This window comes from Diabrotica virgifera, chromosome 1 (genome assembly GCF_917563875.1).
Source record: "Diabrotica virgifera virgifera chromosome 1, PGI_DIABVI_V3a".
NCBI classification, from domain to species: Eukaryota; Metazoa; Arthropoda; class Insecta; order Coleoptera; family Chrysomelidae; genus Diabrotica; species Diabrotica virgifera.
Window position 1 is genome coordinate 137,963,664 of NC_065443.1, and position 24,348 is coordinate 137,988,011.

Consider the following 24,348-nt stretch of genomic DNA (forward strand, 5'->3'; position numbering starts at 1 on the left):
TGATTTAGTCGTCAGTGTTTGTCAAGATGGCGTGATATGTTCATGTTCATATAGATGTATTTTAGATTTATTGGTGTTCTTTAAAAATTAACGGATATTTTAATTAACGGATATATAGGTATTAAATAAAAGTAAATTGAGTAATTTAAGATGTAATAATAATATTGTTGCGTATCCGAATGGTTAAAAAAGAAACATAATAGTATCTTTATATGCTTTTTAGGTATAATGATGAACGACTCTGAAATAAAGGAGCTTATTATTCTAACTAGGAAATATGACACAATTTAAAGCTGGGACAGAATGATATAATATATAGCTTCAAAACAATATTAAGAAAGGAGTTATTAACCAACTGCGGGGCCTTCCAGAAATGGTAGAACTTCATACATGTAAGTACCTTTTTAAAAATGTGTATATTTATATATCAACTATAATAGGTTTCTTGAATGTATCGTCTTCTATAAAAATATACAATACAACGCTATATCAAACATGGCGGGTGCAACGCTGAGGATGTTTTCTGTTAATTTATTTGAGATAAAGAAATCAGTTAGTCTAAAAGAAATATATGTTTATGGTTAAGAAATGTTATTGCCGAAAACCGTGAATTAGATAATATGTATTAAATGACTTGGATGTAAACTAATAATACTTTCCCGTAATAAAATTTCTTAATGATTAGGTATGATGTCTCTTTTAGATTATAAAAATTAAGAAAATTACAACATTATTATGTCTGCTTCAATGTTTTACATTGGTTGTATTTCCCTCTTGTTTTAGCTAAACAATGTTTATTGTGTGACTTAATATTATACAGATAAATAATTAATATTTCATTAAAAAAAGAAAAAAATTAACAAAGATGTGTAGGTTAAATAGTGGCATGTTTGAATTAAATATGATTGATTATTATTAGTATTAATAGTTCTTATGTGGGGCCGTGTGTTTGTTTTTTTTTTTGTATTTCCTAAATTTGTCAAAATAAATATCTATATCTTTAAAAAAAAAATTTATTAAAGTAAGTTTACTCTTTCTACTTAACGATTTTGTTTTAGTGAATTGCTGATATACAAAGTGCTATTAACAAAAGAAAGAAAATTTGAGGAAGTTGGATTTGCCTCTCCATCCTTTTATTGTTGTGTAGAAGCCAGTGGTTTAAGAGTGGAGAAAATATTTGTATGTAATAATAACGTTTTATATCTTGTTTTATTAATAAATAATGATTTTACCTTAACACAATGATTTATTTCGCCGTATGTAATATCACTTTATTTTCAAGAAATATTAACTTAACTCTAAATATACGTTTATCTCTGCGAAATATATTTCTTAACATTAAATACATTAATTATTAATAGTAGAATAATAATATTCCTTACTAAGAAATATTATTGCTCAGAAAGAATAGTTTTGTAATGTGTAGAAAATATATTTTTATGACTAATAAAATTAATTAACATCTGCCAGAAAGTGATAGTTCAATCATGTTTAAGATATATTTCTTTGACTATAGTAGAATTTATTTGAAATATTTTAGAAAATTATATCTTACATACAAAGATATATTTCTTAGGCAATATGCCAAGTCGATCTTTCTTAAATATTAATAAAGTTTCTTTATGTCAAGAATTTTTTTGTCTCGGTGCATGCCTGTCTTCTGATGGGTGGTGGAAGGATTCCACTATGAGGCCAGATCTATTCGATGGGTATCAGTTTCAAGCAGATATTGTCCACTCTGATGATCCAAATTCCGCGGCGGCAAAACATAATGTTAAGACAAAGGTGCGGATGTTGTGTGGTTGTACTCTCCATTTGGTATTAGTCAGTTTGCGGATGATGTTATTTCTTGACCTTACTTTTTTCTTGACCTCTTGACAGTAGTATAGGTAAGACAAGGTTCATCTAGATACATTCTGAGATAATTTGGCGCTAGTTGTGCTCCAGCCCCTGGTCGTGCCATTCCACCTCTAGCATAGCTCGGGTATTCTTGTTACTAAGATGGAAAGCGCACACCTATGTAAGTTGCGTGATTAGGTTTGAGATGATTTTCATCATAGTTTAGTGCTAAGTCTTCTAGAGCATTTATCACTTTTTCTTTGACGTCATTAAAGGTTCTTCCATGAGCTGCCACCGCTGTACTATCAGCGAAAATAAATTGTTTTGTTAGTTGGCCAATGTGTTGGTCGTTGGTTTATATGTTCTATAAAATCGGCGTGAGGACACGTCCTTGTAGGGTACGAGATTTTTGCTCCCTCCATAGACTGTTGTTGGACTGAAGTGTTACGTAGAAGCGCCTGTCTGAAGTAAACTTAACAGTCGGGAAACAAAACAACTCAAAAATACCTAGTGATAATAATAATAATTTAGCAGACAAATTTAACCACCATTTTGTTGAAATGGCTCCAAAGTTACTTGCCGCTTTGGATCCTACTAAAATAGGTGGGTTTACATCAGCATCAAAAAACCGTAATAGCTGTTCTATGTTTTTATATCCAACTAATCCACAGGAAATAACTAGTATGGTCGGAAGTTTTAAATCCAAACACAGTTGTGGTTTTGATCAGATTTCCCCTAAGTTATTAAAACAATGCATTCACGCTCTCACAGATCCACTGACGGATATTTGTAATGCCTCTTTTCAACAAGGAATATTTCCTAGCATGTTTAAACTATCGATTGTAATCCCTTTATTCAAAAGTGGTGAAAAAGATGACCTTAACAACTATCGTCCCATAAGTCTCTTATCCGTGTTTTCAAAGATAATTGAAACTCTGGTTTATACTAGAATGAACACATTCCTAAAAAAGCATAGTGTCTTGCATAATTTTCAAAATTGTTTTACATCTTCTAAGTCTACAGCTCTTGCAAATTACGTCAGCTTAGTGTTGGATACTTTGGACAGACGAGAGAAGGCATGTGGTTTATTTCTCGATTTGTCCAAGGCTTTTGATACTTTTGATCATAATTTGTTGCTATTAAAACTTGAGGGGATTGATATTCGTGGTGTAGTTCTAAAATGGTTTACTTCCTACCTAGAAAATAGAAGACAAAAAGTAAAGATAACATCTAATGGACTTGTAAACAAATCAAACACATTGGATATCCATTATGGTGTCCCTCAGGGTAGTGTATTGGGTCCTCTATTTTTATAGTATATATTAATGATATAGCTTTGGTAACTAATTCACTGAGTGGAGTTAACATCATCAGTTATGCGGATGATACCAACATTCTAGTCACAGCAACATCCGATCAAAATTTGCAAAATAAAACTACACAGATACTATCCACCATCAACAGTTATTTCTTATCCAACAAACTAGTTTTGAATGAAGAGAAATCAAAGTATATGATTTTCACATCAAATAATTTATTAAACCATCAAGCCACTATACAAGCAGCAATAGATAAAACAGACTGCACGAAGTTGCTGGGGGTCCTGTTTAATTGTAAATGGTCAAACCACATTTCTAATTTGAAATCCAGATTAAGTAGCGCATGTTATACATTGAGAATTCTTTTACGTCTCTTTAATACATCAATATTAAAAACATAAAATCCTTTATAAAAGGTATATTTACCTTTAATAAAGGATTTTATGTTTTTGTAATGGTATACAGCCAACTATAGGAAATTTTTCCTCGTGGATTAATATTAAAAACAGTATATTTTGCCCATTTTTACTCAATAGCCAAATATGTCATTGAAGTCTGGAGTTGTACCTCTGAATTAGAGCAGATATTCGTACTTCAGAAAAGAGCTTTTAGGATAATGTATAAAATGAAACTTAGAGATTCTTGTAGAGGCATCTTTAAACAAAACAATATTCTTACAATTCCTGGTCTGTATATATTTTCGTGTATAATGTATTCACATTGCAAAATTTATGAATTCAATAAATTTCAATTTAACCATGTTTATTCAATAAGATTCAGAGACAATCACTTTATGCTTCCACAACATCGTTCTGTTTTGTTGGAAGGTAGCACACATTATGCAGCCATAAGTTTCTTTAACAAATTGCCAATATATATACGAATGAATTTACATCAGCCAAACTTTCGGAGGTGTGTACATCAATGCATTTGTGAGCTAAAGCCATATTCTAAAAATAACTTTTAAGTATGTTTTGTCGTAGGTATTTATTAATTTATATACTTTTAAGATGTATGTCTGTATCTTTGACTTTTCTCATACATGTACTTTGTATAATGTCGCATGTGATAAATAAATTTGACTTGACTTGACTTGACTTGACGGTAGGAAGCTTTTAACTGACCTTGTAAGTCGGAAATTATTTGCAGTTTCGTAAAGTTTTGTCAGCAGCCATTGATGGTGAACTCTGTTACAGGCGGCAGTTAGATGTACGAACGCTTTTTTCCTGCTTTATTTTCCATTCAAAACCGTTTTCCATGTGATGGGTAAGGTTAAGGATTTGGCTGCCGCAGTACTTTCCTAGTCTTAACCCTGCTGGTTATGGAAGTCTTCACAAATTCAGCGACGAGGTTCAGTATCATTCTTTCGAACGCCCTTAAAAGGTGACACATGTGAGAGGCAGTTCTAAAACTCTTTGTATTCATCGGATCCTTTCCTGGTTTGAAGGGGACCACCACTCTAAATTTACTTCAGGTTTTGGGAATTTGTATTGTATGGATACAGCCAAGCATCCATTCAAGATGCAGTTGTAAAATAATGGTATATACTTTGTGTAAAGTAGAAAGTTTGAAATTGTTTCTACATGATGAGCGTGACTTGACTAATCTGTTAATACTTAATGGCCAATTTGCATGAAGACAAAAGCGTCCTTGTAAAGGTTTATTATACAAAAGTATTGCACATTTGTTTTCTTCTTTCTTAATGATTTTAAGAGTGGATTTTGAATTTTATTAGTATTTATTTATATCTCTTGTTAACAGCAGATGTTTCTTAATCAGTTAAATTTAGTATTGGAAATAAATCTATTTTTATACATTTTTTCTGATAAATATTTATAATTTTTATTCGCAATAAAATGTGTGGCAACGCCGCATTTGCGTATAGTATGTATCCACTTAATAGATGACATGTTTTGGTAATATTGTGAAAAGCGAAAAGTGAATTGGCCCTGTGATGTGTGTGCGCAAATCAGTATTCCATATGGTGGCTCCGCAATAAAGTGTAGCTCTCAACAATGGCTGGTTATTTTTCGGTCTGATTTGGCAGAGTAAATGGCGTATGTTATCCATCTAGTTGGCATATAAAGCGCCGTTCTATGTATGAGTTCAAATGCGCTTATAAATATTAAAGCTGCGAATTTCGAGTGGTGCTGAAAATAGATGCGAGTAATGAACTACTTTGGTCAATCTATGCAATTGATTCGTTTTTGAATCCATCCCTCTGATGCTAGTGGAGGTGAAAATTAATGTGCTTTTTAGGAATCTATAAAACTGAACACACCTTTCGAAATAGAAATCCTATCTAATCGGATTGTTTAGCGGCTTTGCTTTTGATCTGTCAGTGTTTAATAAAAATAACGAGCTTTGTGAACAAAAAATTTCATTAGTACAGACATCAGAGGATGAAGAAATACCTTACCCAACAAGGTCATACTGTAACTAATTTCATGAAATAAATAAATGATGATATAAAAACCTTTAAATATTGAATGGGTTGCATATGTGAGTCCATATTAAATGTAGTAATGAAACACAGACTTACTCACAATCATTTAATTATACTTTGACGACCGGTTTCGATCTCTACATTATACAGATCATCTTCAGGTCGGCGTTACAAGTAGTTAAATGCTACAATAAAGAAAACCAGAGTTAGAACATTATCTGGTTGCACAAGTGTTAACAGAAAGCCAAATTCGAAAAAAATTTTTTTTGAAATAAAGGTTTTCAACTGTTGACATTTCAGAATATTGATACCTACAAATGCACACCTATGAGTTAAAATGCTCATAACCATATATGAACAAATGGGTGCATGTAGTTTGTGAATATGTGTTGAAATTTAAATTATTGACAATTAAAAACAAATTAAACCATTAAGCAAACTTAAATATGCATCCAAACTCAAAATAGTAATAACAAATAGATAGTAATATTGTCCTTTCAGGATCCTTTCCAAATTCAAAAATTTACTTTGTTTTGACCTGCGTAACATGTCTGTTTACCGTATAACCCTACCAGCAAACCAATTAGCATAAGTTGGACGAATTAATATGATAACAACTAAGTGACAACGCATCCCTTGTAACGGCATGTAAGTAGGTTTGAACAATATTACTATCTATTTGTTATTACTATTTTGAGTTTGGATGCATATTTAAGTTTGCTTAATGGTTTAATTTGTTTTTAATTGTTAATAATTTAAATTTCAACACATATTCACAAACTACATGCACCCATTTGTTCATATATGCTTATGAGCATTTTAACTCATAGGTGTGCATTTGTAGGTATCAATATTCTGAAATGTCAACAGTTGAAAAACTTTATTTCAAAAAAATTTTTTTTCGAATTTGGCTTTCTGTTAACACTTGTGCAACCAGATAATGTTCTAACTCTGGTTTTCTTTATTGTAGCATTTAACTACTTGTAACGCCGACCTGAAGATGATCTGTATAATGTAGAGATCGAAACCGGTCGTCAAAGTATAATTAAATGATTGTGAGTAAGTCTGTGTTTCATCGTGACCCGTCAAAATAGCCCGGTCAAAACAGCCCCGTCAAAAAAGCCCCGTCAAAATAGCCCGAACACAAAATAGCCCCGACAAAATAGCTCGCAAACAAAATAGCCCCGACAAAATAGATCGCACACAAAATAGCCCCGGTCAAAACAGCCCCGGCTAAAATAGCCTCGGCTAAAACAGCCTCTTATAAAAAATTACATAATTATTTATACAAGGTGTTCAAAAACTTTTTTTTAATTTAAATTATTTGACAAAAAGGAAGAATGTATTTAATATATTTAATTTAAAATGTATTTTACTGTTGCCCGAAAACAGAAAAAAATGTTTATATCATAAATAAACATTGATTTTCGCTTAACTTAAATGTTCAAACTTCCAAGGGGCAGGGAAGACAGGACTCGAGTTCTCTGAAAAGACCATTTTTATTTAATGTGGTTAAGATAAACATCTGAATAGAGTAGAGGATAATTACCATGTCCGAAAAAATGTATTTTTAAGGAATTATTTCATGATGAATTCTGAAGGGAGCTTTTTTGTCGGGGCTATTTTGTCGAGGCTATTTTGTCGGGGCTATTTTGTCGGCGGGCTATTATTTCGCGGCTATTTTGTCTGCAGGCTATTTTGTCGGAGCTATTTTGTGTGCGGGATATTATGTCGGGGCTATTTTGTCGGAGCTTTTTTGACGGGGCTATTTTGACGGGGTACCGTGTTTCATTACTACATTTAAAAACCTTTAAATATTCCAATTTTTGAGAACAAAAAAAAGGTAGCAGGATGGAACTCATTGTAAAAGGAAGTAAATATTACAAAAATTAAAGGAAGCATAATTTTCGGGTCATATGAAGTCGGGATGTAGAAAGGGGTGGGTGTTTAAAGAGTAGAAAATAATGGAAAAGTGAAATAGCCAAATTTGTATGTAATAAAAATATCTACAAGTTTTTTATTTTAAATGTTGTTCAGATATCCTCAAAATGTACGAGAAAAATTCAAATAAACGAGTTTTTGGTTTTTTATGTTTATCTTCCACAATGTTTTTTACAAAATGTAGCGAAAACTTACAGCTCCAAAACTCACAGTATTTTTTTGTTTAAAATATTTATCTTTTTCCTATATTTGATTTAATATCGGAAAAGCAAACTAATTTTTAATCGAAAATCCTTGTCAAAATATTTGCCTTCTTGAAAAAAGTCACTGCGTTTTTTTATTTATTGAAATTTTTACTTTCTGTTGGTGTAAAGCAATAGAATACGAAATTTTTTTAAATCATGATGTACAATTTTGGGCTGTTTAATAAAATTTAAAGTTTAATTACTCAAAAATGAGATTCCATGTTATGCTGATAAATAAAGAAACTTATGAAATATAGAAATTGCAAAATTGTAATGATTGAATGATTGGTATGGATTAGATAGTGGTAGGATATCAGTGCGGCTTCCGACCTAATAAATCAACAACAGACCAAGTCTTTACAGTGAGGCAGATTCTTGAAAAATCCCTGGAGTTCGGTTTTTCGACACCCATCACATATTCGTAGATTTCAAAGCCGCATTATTTAAAGATATAAACTTGTTCTGGCTATGGTGGAATTCGAAATATTGCTTCAATTATTTTAATTAACTGAACTCATTCTCACAGGAGCAGTAGGCATGATCAGAATGCTGAACGATCTTTCAAGACCCTTCCATTGCAAAAATGAATTATGACCCAATGATGACCTATCGTAATTGCTTTTGAAAAGGTAATTCAAGAGTCCCAGTTTAACATGACTATCTTTAACAAATCCGTGTAAGTTGTCGGATATATGCAAATTACATCAACATCATAGCTAGGTCCATAGAATTTCTGACCGATGTGTTTTGGTCCTTAAGGGCATTTGCAGGGCGAATGGCATTAAGTATAAATACTCAAAAGACCAAATATGTAGATATGTTGTAATACGTTAAGCAACCAGACAGTATAGAGGAATACCTAATAATTAACGATTTAGAATTGGAAGATATGAACACTTTCACATACCTAGGCTTGTTGTTGACTAAAGATAACACCGTCAGCGAAGTAATTAAAAGAAAAATAGTGCTTGCCAATAAGTGTTACAATGACTTGAGAAAACAGACGATGGCCTCAAATGTACCCAGAAAAATTAAAGTGACCATCTATAAAACACTAATGAGACTAGTGATAACAATAAATATGAAGCAGAAACATGGTTACACATACAAGCATACCAAGAACGTATCATCATTCTCTTTGCCTTATCCCTATGCGGGGTCGGCTTCCCTAATTGCATTTTTCCATACAATTCTATATTGGGTCATATCAATATTAATCCACTTTACCAACATGTCCTGCCTAATCGTCTCCCCCCACGTCTTCTTTGGTCTTCCTCTCCTACTCCTTCCAGGAATCTGCACTTCAGCAATTCTTCGTATTGGGTGATTAGCGTCTCGACGTTGAACATGACCAAACCATCTCAACCTATGCTCTCTCATTTTGGCATCAATTGGTGCCACACCTAGACTTCCCCTAATATACTGATTTTTAATTTTATCCTTTTTTGTCACTCCACTTATCCATCTAAGCATTCTCATTTCCGCCACATGCATTCGTTGTTTCTCTTTCTTTTTCACTGCCCAACATTCAGTTCCGTACATTATAGCCGATCTTATGGCTGTTTTATAGAATTTTCCCTTCAACTTCATTGGAATTTTCCTGTCACACAGCACACCACTCGCTTCCTTCCACTTCATCCATCCAGCCCTAATTCTACTGCATGCATCTCCATCTATTTCTCCATTACTCTGTAATATCGATCCCAGGTACTTAAAACTATTGCTTTTTTCAATCAGTTTACCATCCAAAGGTACCATTTTATGTGCAGTATCTCCATCTTTAAATGAACATTGCAAATACTCTGTCTTACTAAGTTTTAAACCTTTTTCCTCCAGAGCTTGTCTCCACTGTTCCAGTTTTTGTTCTAAGTCTCTTTCACTCTTTCCTACTAACACGACATCATCAGCTTACCATGGAATATTACCCTGTAGTTTCGCTGTTATTTGGTCCAAAAATAATAAGAATAAATACGAACTAAGCACCGAGCCTTGGTGCAATCCTACTTTCACATGAAATTTATCAGTCTCTCCCACACCTGTCCTAACACTAGTCGTTACTCCCTCATACATATCCCTCACAATCTTTACATATTCACCAGGGACTCCTTTCTTATTGAGTGCCCACCACAGAATCTCTCGAGGAACTCAATCTTATGCATTCTCAAGATCAATGAATACCATATGAGCGTTTGTTTCTTTACTTCTGTATTTTTACATCAACTGCCTTATAATGAAAATTGCATCTGTTGTTGATCTGCCCTGCATAAAGCCAAATTGATTCTCGGATATTTCTGTCTCTTCAGGTATCCGTCTGTCAATTATTACTCTCTCCCATATTTTCATGGTGTGGCTAAGTAGTTTTTATAGCCCTGTAGTTTGTACATCGCATAGAAAGAGATAATCAAACGTGCGAACTAAGCCGCCGCATAGGACTCACTTGGGTGGCATTCGGAAAGCTGAGCTATGTCCTTAAGTCAGAACTACCTATGTGTCTCAAAAGAAAAGTCTTTGATCAATGTGTGTTGCCAGTACTTACCTATGGTGCAGAAACTTTAACAATAACCAAGAAAGTAAGAAATAAAATTTGTGTTACTCAAAGAGCCATGGAACGCTCAATGTTAGGCATTTCTCGTCGGGATCGAATTACGAACAGGGAGATAAGACTGAGAACAGGAGTGACGGATGCCGTAGAAAGAATTATGACCCTAAAGTGGAACTGGGCTGGACACATAGCTAGAATGTCGGATAACAGATGGACACAACGAATAATACACTGGAGACCAAGACAAGAAGCATAACGAAGTAGAGGTCGTCCGCCAACCAGATGGTCTGATGACATCAAACGGATCGACAGAAACTGGATGCAGACAGCACAGGACAGAAATTCATGGAGAAGACTGAGGGAGACCTATATCCAGCAGTGGATAGATCCGGGTTGAATGATGATGATGATGAGTTTGTACATTGTTGTATATCTCCCTTGTTTTTGTAGACAGGTACTACACTTAAGAGCAAGATAATCAACTCACTTGCTGAATTGTACACTTTAGAAGTCTCGAATTTCCTAAACCTGTTGTCTGATTCGAGTGATTTTTTTAGTATGTTACAGCCTTATTATTTTAGAAAATCGATGTAATATTATTATTGCTAGACAGGTGAAGGTCATTTTATACCGGGTGTAACAATCATAGGGTGTTTTTTTTCTTAAACGTACCTAAGTTTTTTATTTATTATCAACATAAGCAAATGAGTCAAAAAAGAAAATATGTTAATAAAGCCTAAGCCTACAATTGAATTTTAATTTAAATATTTTTTATATGCTAGAATACTCCACAGGGTGTTCCGAACTTTAAGAAAAAACACAGTATGATTGTTACACCCGGTATAAAATGACTTTTACCTGTATAGCAACAATAATATTACATCGATTTTCTTAAATAATAAGACTATAACATACTTAAAAAATCACTCAAATCGGACAACAGGTTTAGGAAATTCCACGTGTACAATTATTCAGCAAGTGAGTCGATTATTTTGCACTCAAGTGTAGTATACTGCTTCTCCATTCGTCTGGCATTTGTCCAACTTCCATAATTCTATTAAATAAACCTGCTAGCCACCTTGTTCCTGTCTCTCCCAATGCTCTCCATACTTCCCCAGGAATATCATCTGGCCCTACCGTTTTTCATTTCTTTATTTTCTGAAGTGCTTGAGCCACTTCCTCGTTTGTTATTTTGTTGACCATTGCTGCTATACTGTCTTCGTTGACTCTACAGGCTGTCATTTAATAAGCTGCCAAAGTATTTTCTCCATCTCTTTTTTACATCCTTTTCGTGAACTAGTATTTTATTATTTCCATCTCGGATACATCTAATCTGATTAAAATATTTTGCTTTATTTGCTCTCTGTTTGGCTATTTTAATACAAATATACCAAGAACTACTTAACCAGTTCGAGCGAAAAATACCAAGAAGAATATATGGAGGAACAAAAGAACAAGGTTTTTGGCGCAGGCATTGCAACTTTGAGTTGTATAGAAGTTTCGTGAAACCGGACGGGTAGCAAGCCTTAGATGGATAGGGCACTTACTCAGGCGAGAGGAAAGTACAACAGGGGTGAATGAAGGATTGTTCTGAAGAAGGCTTTGGCTCATTACGAGCTCTGTAATGCCATTGACGATGGCGAATTAGTAAACCCAAAATTTAAATTATCGTTAATTTTTATGCAGCCTTTTAATTGTTGCAAAATTTTCTTAAATTTTCTTTCCGTGAGAACTTTGTACACAAGATGACTGAAATCGGTCAAGCCGTTCTCAAGTTATAGCGTGACATAGGAAAATATGGATTCATTTTTATATAATAAATACATAAATTATATATTTTACTGCGTTTAAAAAAATAGATTGTTCCGTTATCAATTTGACCTATCAACAAAACCACTCATGACTAAAATATCACTCACCGACTGTTTACCTTGTTACCAAATCTATTAACTTTTTCATAAAATATACATGATTATGGACTATTATCACGCCATTTTCATTTATGAATAACATGATTACGAATGAATCGATGTAATCACAATGGTGTTCAACGTTTGAGTAAATTAGAAAACTTTCGAGTCTATAGAAGAGATGTTTAATATTGATATATGCAGGTTTAACACGAAGTCATAACCTTATTTCAAATGAATAATATACAGAGCTTACAGAAACACTATCCATATATATGTGGGTGATAATTTTACGAAGTTTTGATATAAATTATCTTTTTTTTTTAGGTCTAGATCTGTACACCATAATCAACAAGATAAGCTCCATTTTTATGACTAGGGAGTAACAATTTAAACAAAACCCATAAAAGGATAAGAAGACATTAAATCTAAAGACAAAGAAGGTATGGAAGTTTTTTCGATGTGAAGATTTTAATCTAATATCTCAAAAACTGTTTAAGGCTAAACAAGCTGATAGAGATAGAATCTTCTTCTTCCTCCTCAAGTTTTCTTTTTTACTTTTCCAACTTTTCCATCTCAAGTCCGCTGCCATACACTCCTTCCATCTTCTCCTGGGTTTTCCTCTACATCTTCCATCAACTTCTAACAGCTCTGTTCTTCACCCCACATGGTTTTCATTTCTGATCGACCAACTGATCGAGTGATCAAACCGTTGCAGTATTAATTTCTTGAATCTTTCTGAGACTGTAGTCACCCCGTTTCCCTAATGAAGTCCTTCCTGATCCTGCCCCTTCTAATCTTACTCAGCATCCACCGTAACATTTTCATGTCAGCTACCTACATCATCCTTTCCTGAATCTTCGTTATACGTCACACTTCACCGCCGTACCCCACGGGACTCACCGCGCACTCTTGTAACACTGCAACCTATATCCTGTAGGCATTTTCTCACTCGAATGTCCCATTTTATATTAATGAACCAAAATATTTAAATTCTACTACTCGTCCGAATTTTCCCCCAAGCAATTCTATGTTCAATATTTCAATTTTCCCCCAAGCAATTCAACCATTCAATAGCAAACTTTATGTAATATATGAAAAAAAGTTTAATAAGTGCGACACGTAGAACATGTTAAATTACATAAATTATGTTGGTGGTAAATAGCAGTCTGATTTTTGCATGAGAGTTTAATGAAAGGGTAACAAATAAATTGGAAGTTCTGTCCGACAAAATACATGGGACCTTTTCGTAATCTGACGTTCCAAATTTTTAACCTGTTCCACAATTAAAATTTCTCCTGTTCCAGTGTTCCTGTACATCAAAGTTTGTCCGACTAGACACCGTTAAGCTATTAACAAATTTTCAGCTTGCTATTAATAAACTTTTTTTGGTACTCGGCATGCAGGCGTATCATATAATATAAAATATTTTTTTTTTGGCTTTAAGGTAAAACCCACACAGCCAGATACAAATTTTGTAAAAGAGAGGGCAAGGATTTGACACAAGGATTACACTCTTCTCGCCCAGGGGCCGATCAGGGCATTTTATAAACGATCAAAGGTAGGCCTCGGATAGATAAGGTATATATACATTAAGGAAAGACATAAGGTAGCAGCAAAAGGTATTATTAAATTTGTATTTTTGTTATTCTGACGAAATATAACAGACAATCGTAAATTTCTTTTCTGTTTAAAGCAAGAAGATGCATTATGTTATATGGGCTTTCAATGTTCAATTTTAGAAGTTTTCTGAACAGCTGATTGGATTGAGCCCTATATTTTTGGCAATCAAAAAATATGTGGTCCAGGTCACCGATTTTATTACAAAATTCACAAAGATCACTCTCAAGTATTTTGATTTTATGTAAGTGTGCTGGATAACACGAATGACCAAACTTCATTCTACTAATAGTGGTTATGCTTTTGCGATTGTAATCGAACTTATTGTACCAAGGTTTTTTCCTCAATTTGGTTTCTATTCTGGTGTAACGTGTTGGATGTGTAAATGTGTATTCTTGCCACAAGTAGGACCATTTTCTCATCATTTTATGTTTTGATATGTTTATTTGTTCATCCGTAGTTAATTGGCAATTTATCTGTTCCCCCATTTCTATGCTTTCTTTGGCAATTTTGTCTGCAATTTCATTGTTTGTTATTCCTACGTGTGCTTTAACCCAGAAGAATTTTATTAATTTATTTTGATCTTGTAATTTTTTAATAATTGTTTGAATGTTAAAGATAATATCATTTGTTGTGTTTGAGTTGGATTTTAGAATTTTAAGAACTGAAAGTGAATCGGAGAAGATAATGGCATTCTGTTCCTCTTCCTGTTGTACATATTCTAGTGCTTTTAGAATTGCTATTGCCTCAGCTGTGTAGATAGATGTATTTTTATGTAGCTTATAGTGTTTTTGTATACGTTTAGGTATTACGAAGGCACAACCTGTGCCGTCAGTGTTTTTTGATCCATCAGTGTATATTGTGACATAGTTTGGATGTTGGTCTAAAATTTGATTAATAACTATGTTATTAGATGATGCTAATTCAGAGTAATGGGGTATATTCACATCACATACAACAAAGTGAACAAAGTAATCGATCTCTACCTTTGTTTGTGGTTGTAGGGTCACGTTTCTTAATGCTTCACAAATAGGAGGAGAGTTCTTATGTTTCCAAAAAGGCTTAGTTAAGTCGTATTCGTTTAACTTGTATATGCTACTAATGAATGGTGAATTTTTCTTTAGTGATTTAATAATCATTTTTTCAGCTAAAAATGATCTTCTCAGTTCTAATGGAGGTTCGATTGCTTCAGCTCTTAATGGTTCAACTGGTGTAGATTTCATTGCTCCCAGACATATTCTAAGTGCTTTGTTTTGTATTATGTCCAGCTTACGTAGATTGGTTTTATTGGCCGTTCCATAAAGTGTACAACCATAATCAATTATTGATCTTATGTAAGCTCTATAGAAAATTAGTGCTGTTTGAGGTTCTGCTCCCCACCAAGTTCGCATGATGGATTTTAGGAAGTTTAGTCCTTTGTTATATTTTATCTCTATTTGTTCAATGTGTGGTTTCCATGTCAGTTTTCTGTCTAATATAACTCCTAAGTATTTGGCATTGGTATCCACTGGAAATTCTATTTTATTTATTTTTATTTTTCTGCATTGGTTTCACATTATGCCTGGTGAAGATAACGACTTTGGATTTTTCAGCGGAGATTTGTAGTCCTAAATCATTTATAGATCTTAAAAAGAGTTCTGTGCTGGAGTTTAAACGATTGATGCATTCATCGAGGTGTTTGCTACGTGTATAAACAACAAAATCATCGGCATATTGTATCATAGTTGCTGTAGATATGGAGGAGTGTAAATTAGTGGTATATATATTGAAGAGTAGTGGTACAAGAACAGATCCTTGTGGCAACCCTAAATTTGCAGTTTGGTATTTCACTTGACAGCCATCACATCCTCTGAGTCCTACTTGCCTGTTTATATACAATTTACATATGGTGTTAGCAACTTCTTGAGGTATTTGTAATTGTCAACGTAGAATGAAGTAAACACTTCTGTTGTATGTAGGTATATAATTTATTAAAAAATTCTTAAAATTTATCCACAAGGGAGTGGAAGTACAACAAAACGTTTTCGGTCAAACTGACCATCCTCAGTGTAAACCTGGAAATAAGTGAACCACTTAGATTGAAATGCAAAAGGGTGAAATTTTGACAATTAAAAAAAGAAAATGTGGTTACTTACGTCCAGTGTACAAGTAATTGAAACTAGCCACTTGAATAGGTGTAAAACCTCAAAATAACATTATTGCTACATTATGAGCTGTGTAGTAATCGACAATAAGTCGATGTCTTAAGATTAAAAATATATCACATGTGGATGTATGTCATCCTTGCTCGGAATTTACACAAGGTTGTGATCAGGTGAGAGGTTAACAACCAACTGATTAGACAGATTGGTGCCTGAAAATTCATGACAAGATGTCAAAGAAGATAGGTGGATTTCTCAAATGTCAACCGGAAAATTTGACAGAGTGAATTAATATTTAACTTAATTATTAAATTGGGAATATGCCACTATTAAAAATGTTTGTTATGAATTCTAAGTTGTAAATAAAGGTTAATAAGCTGTAATAATATATTCATTAATGCACCGAAAACAAAGGCAAAATTCTACTCATATGCTGTGACGTCATAGACTGTTTGTCAACTGTATAGGACTAAGAATAATTATATTTATTTGAGTAAAGTTATAATGAATGAATATTATTGAAAATTATATGGAAAAATTTTTTATATAGAAATTTTTTTTTAAATATGACATCTTAATAGAGTAGCAGCTGTAGAGTTGGAAGAAATGCTAATAGGGAATGGTCGGTTGCATATGTTTCAGGGAACCAACGAATATAATGAGGAAATACCAATCTATAGATCTGTAATGTAAATTATTGGAGGTATTAAAGGAAATGGTATTAAATGAGGAAGTGGAATTGAAAAAACCTATGTACATATTTTGATCAAGAATTTTTTTTTAAAATTTTTGTTATGACTGAATATAAAAAGTTTGTCGCATATAGAACTATTGAAATTCTAAATGTAGAAAAATTATTAAAACGGGTGATAAGGTAAGTTGCCTATGTTCAGTGGACAAATAAATGAAATATAATTACTGTTTTGAAAATAAATTGTGTGAATTGTTAAATGGATAAAGACTGATATTAAATTAGGAAAATTGCGCTGAAAGAAATGTACATGTTTTGATCAAAGAAAAAAATTTTAATTTAGATTGTAAGCTCTAAATGTAAAAAGAATATGTCAATATATTAAACTATTGAAATTCTAGATTGCAGTTGACGATTAACACAGTTTGGACTTGTCCTTGTGTCCCTGACAATCTCTAAATCCTCATATAGATCTAAACGAAGGGTATTCTTATCTTGGATGTTATGAATCAAAGTCACACCATCTGGGATGTTAAGGTGGTGTTTGTTGACTTTGAGATGGTGAGAGAAAGCTGATGTATTGTCACGTTTAGTGTGTTCTGCTGTTCTAGTAGATAGTGATCTATAGGTTCTTCCTACATAAGAGGCATCACAATCAGAACAAGATAATCTATAAACACCACTACGATTCATAAAGTTGATTGAATCTTTAGTGTTAGATAATGTTTTGTTGAGAGTGTTATTGACTTTGAATGATATGTGGACATTGTCCGAAGAACAGAGAATGTGTTTGATCTTCTCAGATATGACAGAATTATGAAAAGGTAGGGACCTATAAATTGGTGTGATGACTGGGTTTGAATTGTAAGCTAGTTGCTGAAGGCGATTGGATTCTCTTTTCCGGATGAGCTTGTCGATTATATTAGGGTTGTAATCATTGTTGACTGCTATTTGGTTTACCCTTTTAAAGTTTTAAAAATTTGTAATTGTATCATTTTTTCCCGTAGAATGAACCAGTTGACATTGTCATATGCACCTTTAACATCTAGAAACATCGTGCCATTGTAATCATTTTCAGTTAAACATATTTGTATGTCTGTAACTAAGTGTGTCACCGCATCAATGGTGCCAAACCCTTTTTTAAAACCGTATTGTGTGGTTGGCAGAGAGCCAGTTATATTTAACCACCATTCCAGTCGGTTTTTAATTATTCTTTCAAAAATCTTGAGTATACATGGCATAAGTGCAATAGGTCTATATGAATCGCATAAGTGGGGGTTTTTGTTTGGTTTGTGTATGGGTATTACAATAGTCTTTTTCCATTCTTCTATACATTCCCCATTAATCCAGATGTCATTTAGGATTTTGATTAGAAACATCTTGGCATTGTTTGGTAGTTGGTATATCATAGGATATCTAATATCATCATAACCAGGTGATGTATTCTTTCTATTTTTTATGTTATAGTTTAATTCTGGCAGACTGATAGGTTCACAGAAGATTTTATGATTGGTATTATTTTGTTCTTGTTTTGTAAAAATGTGTGATGTATCATTCAAGGCATTAGCTGGCGAAATTTTATCTAGAAATTGTTCTTGCCTGTATATATAAGATATTTAAAACGTATGAAAGTTTGGGTATTGTTTAATCTCAAGCACAAAGAGCTATAGCATGTATGGTATAAACGGAGTTCTATGGAGTAAAGAAATATCAAAAAAAAAGAAAATGGAACATATATGAGACAATGGTTAAAACTAGCCTACTTTATGGAGCCGAGACATGGAGAATAACCGAGAAATATAAGAAAAAGGTCGAAGCCACGGAAATGGATGCCATCAGAAGATCGATGAGAATATCAAGAGCCGAAAGAATAAGGAATGAAATAATAAAACAACAAATGGGTGTAGAGGGCACTATAGTTGAGGATATTGAGAGAAAACAGCTGATATAGTATGGGCATGTGAGCCGAATGGGGGACGAAAGATTGTCTAAAAAAACTATGATGTGGCAACCCCCAGAGAAGAAAAAACGAGGAAGACCACCACAGAGCTGGAATCTGACCTAACTCAGGACAGGATACAGTGGCGTTTGGGAGTTCGGACAACGTCGTAAGACGTTATAAAACCGAATATATTGTTATGATCTACTTTTTATTTTTTAATATCAATTAATCTTTATTTGATTACTCCAATTAATTATTTAATCAATTATCCAATTGTCGCAAATCATACAAAAAAAAATTAAGAAAAAATCTCAGGGTGCCTTTTTATAATAAAAAAAAATTCTAAATTATCTTATGTTATACTTATCTTCTCTCGTGGTTTCAGTATCTCTTAGTTGGTTCTAATCGGGAAAAAATATTAGGAAAAGGAATTAAATAGAAATATAAAATAAAATTGTCTTTTATTATCAAATTCAATACTCGATACTATACTATACAATTCAATACAAAATCGATCAAATTTAAAACCTGTGGACACAGCTGTCCGAATGAAATTTTTATCACTTAAATTTATTCTAGTTAAAAAAAAACAATTTATCGGTTTGTTCTCGATGACTTAGATAAAACAAGCTAAACAAACAAATTTAGGTATGCGCAAATTTACCTATACTTCCTATTTACTTTTTGAAATATTGGAATCTTAATTCATGTGCTTTTACTCAAAAATTTAGTTTCCGAACATAAAATATCTTTCACATAAATTGACTGACCTTTTGCTTCACTCACTCTTATGTCTTCTCTTGACCCAAAACAGCTCTCCCTCGTTGACTATGTTAGGCTACCCATCAAAGCCCTCTCCGTTCTCAAGCTTCAAATCTATCAGCATACCAGCACCAATTCTCCAACAAAACACAAACTCCAAAATATCTCTCCTCTCCTTCTCACAATAATACATAATCAAAGAGGTATTTCGTCTCAATTTGATCTGTCTCTCGTTCCACTTTTCAGGTCTATTCTCCACTATCAAAACACCCACTGGTACTTGCTATTTAACTATCCACGAAAACGTTGACTGCTCTTCAGCGATGCCAATAACATAATGAGTTCCTCTTTCCAAAACTATCTCACATTCAAACAAAACTTTTCCCATTCCAAAGTGCCTAGCCAATCAGAAACATTTATCTCCCCACCTTCCTTTTTTTTATTCGACAACAAACAGTCATTCTTTCAAAAATATTCCTACTCAAACTTACGACTTTTCGGAAATTATAATTATCTAAATATTCCTATCATTAAACAAACATATTTAAAATTCCAAACTTTCTTTACCTCAGTTTCCTAAGAACTAATTACTGTGGCATGCATAACAAAACACCGTTATAATCTCCAAATACCCTGAACAATTATTGTCTTATTCATATCACTTTCTTTCCTAATGTTTTATTTTTCAGGGAAAAACTTACTAAAGATAAATCACTTCTTAAAAACTACTTATAATAAATAGTTACAAATCAATGTACAGGGTGGATCAAATTTATGTGCCCGCGTTATATTAAAAAAAAATAAAATTTTTATTCTATATTTGATTGATAGATTGATCCACAATAATATATATATATATATATATATATATATATATATATATATATATATATATATATATATATATATATATATAATCTCAAATTCAATTTTCATATCCGATATTAAACAATATTTTTATCACCCCGTATATCACATTAACGCAATTTGTTATTATATTTAAACATGTGTGGCCTGCTATTTTAATTAACTATTACAAATCATAAAAAAATTTGGACAATGGCGCACTAATTTTGATGATAGAATATTATTTCTTTGTTCTTAAATATTTTGTAATTATATTCGTCGCGTGAGGTTGACCCAAAAACATTCTGCCATCAACCAATAACTTTGAAGAGACAACATATAGTCTCGTAACGATTATCAGTTTATCATTCATACAAGTAAGACAGTAAGGCTACGTAGATTAATAGATTTGTAAAGCTCCCGGGTTTGAGTGTCGTTCATAAATAAAGTTTCATCTTTAATTTGGTGTTTCACTATCGGCAATCGAAGTTTGAGCTGAGCCGATTATACAGTATATTAAATCTCCAAAATTAACGTACCACCTTAAATGTATCATATATTTGAAGCCATTTTTCTTCTGAATCACTGGAGGAATAAATGCCAATACATTTTATTGTATCCGAACTTCCTACAATTTTTTCTTGTGGCGGTAATATCTGTCACCAGTAAATTTCATCAGAGTTGCAGACGTTTCATTGTGCACCTAAATCGAAAGAAATATACACAGTTAGACTTTCGGCAGCAAGTTTATGTATTTCCTTCAATATTCCAAAAGTTTTCCACTAAAATATGTAAGTTTCAATCCCCGTACAAGTTCCCGGTAACATTCGACTGAAATTGAAATCGAACCGCCAAAAATCCTCGTATATATTTCAAAGAGGACTTAGTTTGCAATTCAGAGCAATCTGAATACAATAATAATAAAATAAGTCATGAGTCGGAAAACCAAGCTGAAGCTGAAGAAGGTATCAGCGATGACTCGATTGTGCTTTATTGTTATTGCCAAGCCTGCATATATAACTGAATAGAAGCTGAAATCAGTAATATTTCAGTGGCGGGTTCATCCCTTATAAGTATCAACTAATTTTGGCATCCCCATTTTCCTTTGTGGCACGGTTGGTCGTTTTTTTCAATTAATAATTTATTTAGTTTTCGGAACTATTTTCAAGGAACATATATTTACAGATAATAATTCATTTTTGAATGGATTTCAAATACATTTTTTTTGTGAAAAAGTGTTTCAAGTTTTAAAGAGGTGTCCTACAGTAAGTGGATGTGCTGATCATGAATCTATGCTTAGTTTTTCAACACGTCAGGTTTTCAGATGGGTGTTTGAGTTTTTTCATTGAAACACTAAAAAAATAAATATCTATCGAAACCATATTTAATAGAAAATTACACTGCAAAATTGAGCGATTCGTAAACAAATAATAATCTAATCTACGTTAGACAATATTTGTTTTTTTTTAATAAAATCATTTAATTCTCTTTTTCCACGAAACCAATTTTTTGCGCCGCAATACCAGGTTATTCATGGAGCCGCCTTTTCTAGAAGCCGCTAAGGTCTGACATCTACTTTTTTATTCAAATATAGATATATACAAGGTGTCCCAGACTAATTTACCCACGCTATATCTCTTAAACGAATAGAGATTTTCAAATGGGACAAAAACTGATCTATTACATTTGTAATACATTTTAATATGGCGTAGAAAAAAAATTATCAGCTAAATATTCATCCCTTAGTTACAACCCTAACTTTATTTTTTTAATAGCACCCTGTAAGTTGGGGATGACTATTTGGGGGATGAATTTGTTCTACACCATATGAAAGTGTATTACAAATGTAATAGATCAGTTTTTGTCCCATTCGAAAATCTCTATTCGTTTAAGAAATATAGCCTGGATAAATTAGTCTGGGACACATAATTAACAAAATTAAACTGATATTTTCTTGGTTATTTACGAACCGATTTTATTTTTAAAAAATATGTTGAATAGACGATAGGAGACCACATCCAAAACTATAAAAAAATATACAGGGTGCCATTAAAAAAATTAAAGTTAGGGGTTGTAACTAAGGGATGAATATTTAGGGGATGATTTTTTCTACGCCATATTAAAGTGTATTACAAGTAGAATATACCACTTTTTGTCCCATTCGAAAATCTCTATTCGTTTAAGAGATATAGCGTGGGTAAATTAGTCTGGGACACCCTGTTATACCGGGTGTCCACTTATATTTTCCCCCATTTTAACTGCCTATAACTTCTAAACGGCTCAAGATAGAAATATGCGGTTTTCACTGAAATGTTTTATTTTAGTAAAAGTTTTGTCTGAATGGATGGAATTTTTTATATCGCTTTCAAATACGAAATAAAAAATGGCGAATTTTTGAAAAAAACTTTGTTGACTTTTTTTTAATGGAACATCCGGTATATTTTTTTGTAAATTGAAATAAAGGTCATTCACCTTTCCAGCGATATAAAGTTTTTCAAAATCGGTTGTCAAATCACTGAGTAATTAATTTTTAAAATGAGAGGTGCAACGTGGATATCACATACCTAAATAACATAACTAATAAGCAAGTTATGTGATTTCCACATTTCATCTCTCATTTTAAAAATTAATTGCTCAGTCACTTGACAACCGATTTTAAAAAATTTTATATCGCTGGATAGATAAATGACCGTTTCTTCAAATTTTTAGGTAAATGACCATTTTTTATATCGCTTTTAAATAAAAAATGGCGGATTTTTGAAAAAAAAACGTTGTTGACTTTCTTTATCAAAACACCCAGTATATTTTTTTGTGTCTTGAAAAAACGGTCATTTATCTATCCAGCGATATAAAATCTTTTAAAATCGGTTGCCAAATGACTGAGCAATTAATTTTTAAAATGAGAGATGCAATGTGGAAATCACGTAACATAATATCATTTTGCTCAGTTATGTTATTTAGGTATGGGATATCCACGTTGCACCTCTCATTTTAAAAATTAATTACTCAGTGATTTGACAACCGATTTTTAAAAACTTTATATCGCGTGATAGGTGAATGACCTTTCTTCCAATTTACAAAAAAAATATACTGGGTGTTCCATTAAAAAAAAGTCAACAAAGTTTTTTTCAAAAATCCGCCATTTTTTATTTCGTATTTGAAAGCGATATAAAAGATTCAATCCATTCAGACAAAACTTTTACTGAAATAAAACATTTCAACGAAAACCGCATATTTCTATCTTGAACCGTTTAGAAGTTATAGGCAGTTAAAATGGGGGAAAATATAAGTGGACACCCGGTACCTATATAAAAATCAAACTTAATCAAAAATTTTGGGTGACGGAATTTTGTGCCGGTGAGTGTATCAAGCGCGGCTCCTCCTTAGGGTCAATTGGTCAATGACCCCCCTAAAATAATCTCATAAAAATACCAATTTTATTAAAAATATCTTTTATCTAAAACTTCACTCTGAAATATAAAATTCTCTCTCAGCAGTCTGCATTGGCAAAACAAATATAATAGATATAATAACGTCGCGCCTCGCGCTATACACAAGCCCGTGGCTGGGCCGTATTTTAAATTGTCTATATACAGTTCTTATGGCTTATGGACAAATGCATGTAAAATAGAAAAGAGACGGCAGATAGCAATTTCGTGGGCGAGAGTGGGAGTGACCTTTCCGTCGTATACCTCTAGTAGAGTCGACGGCCTCACGTTTAGTTAGTTACCGTCTGCTGACCGCACTTCACGGCAGGTCTATATCGATCGCGGCGTATTTGCGTAATTTATTTTGTTTTGTTGGATTTTTTTGTGATTGTAACAAAAACAAGATGAGTGTTGTTGACGAAATAATTGCCTTAAAATCTGCTGGAACACTAAATTATGAACGGCGGCTTGAGAAAAAAGAAAGTGGTCGACCAAAACCAAACATGAATTTAAAACAAACAACAAAGGATAGGGGTAAGGACATTCAAAGATATTTTAAAGAATCAATGTACAATTTGTGTGATTGGATTTGTGGCTGCAGTGTGAGAAATGCATTTTTTTGCTATCCGTGTTTACTGTTTTCGAATGACGCTGTATGGGCGAAAAATGGAGTAAC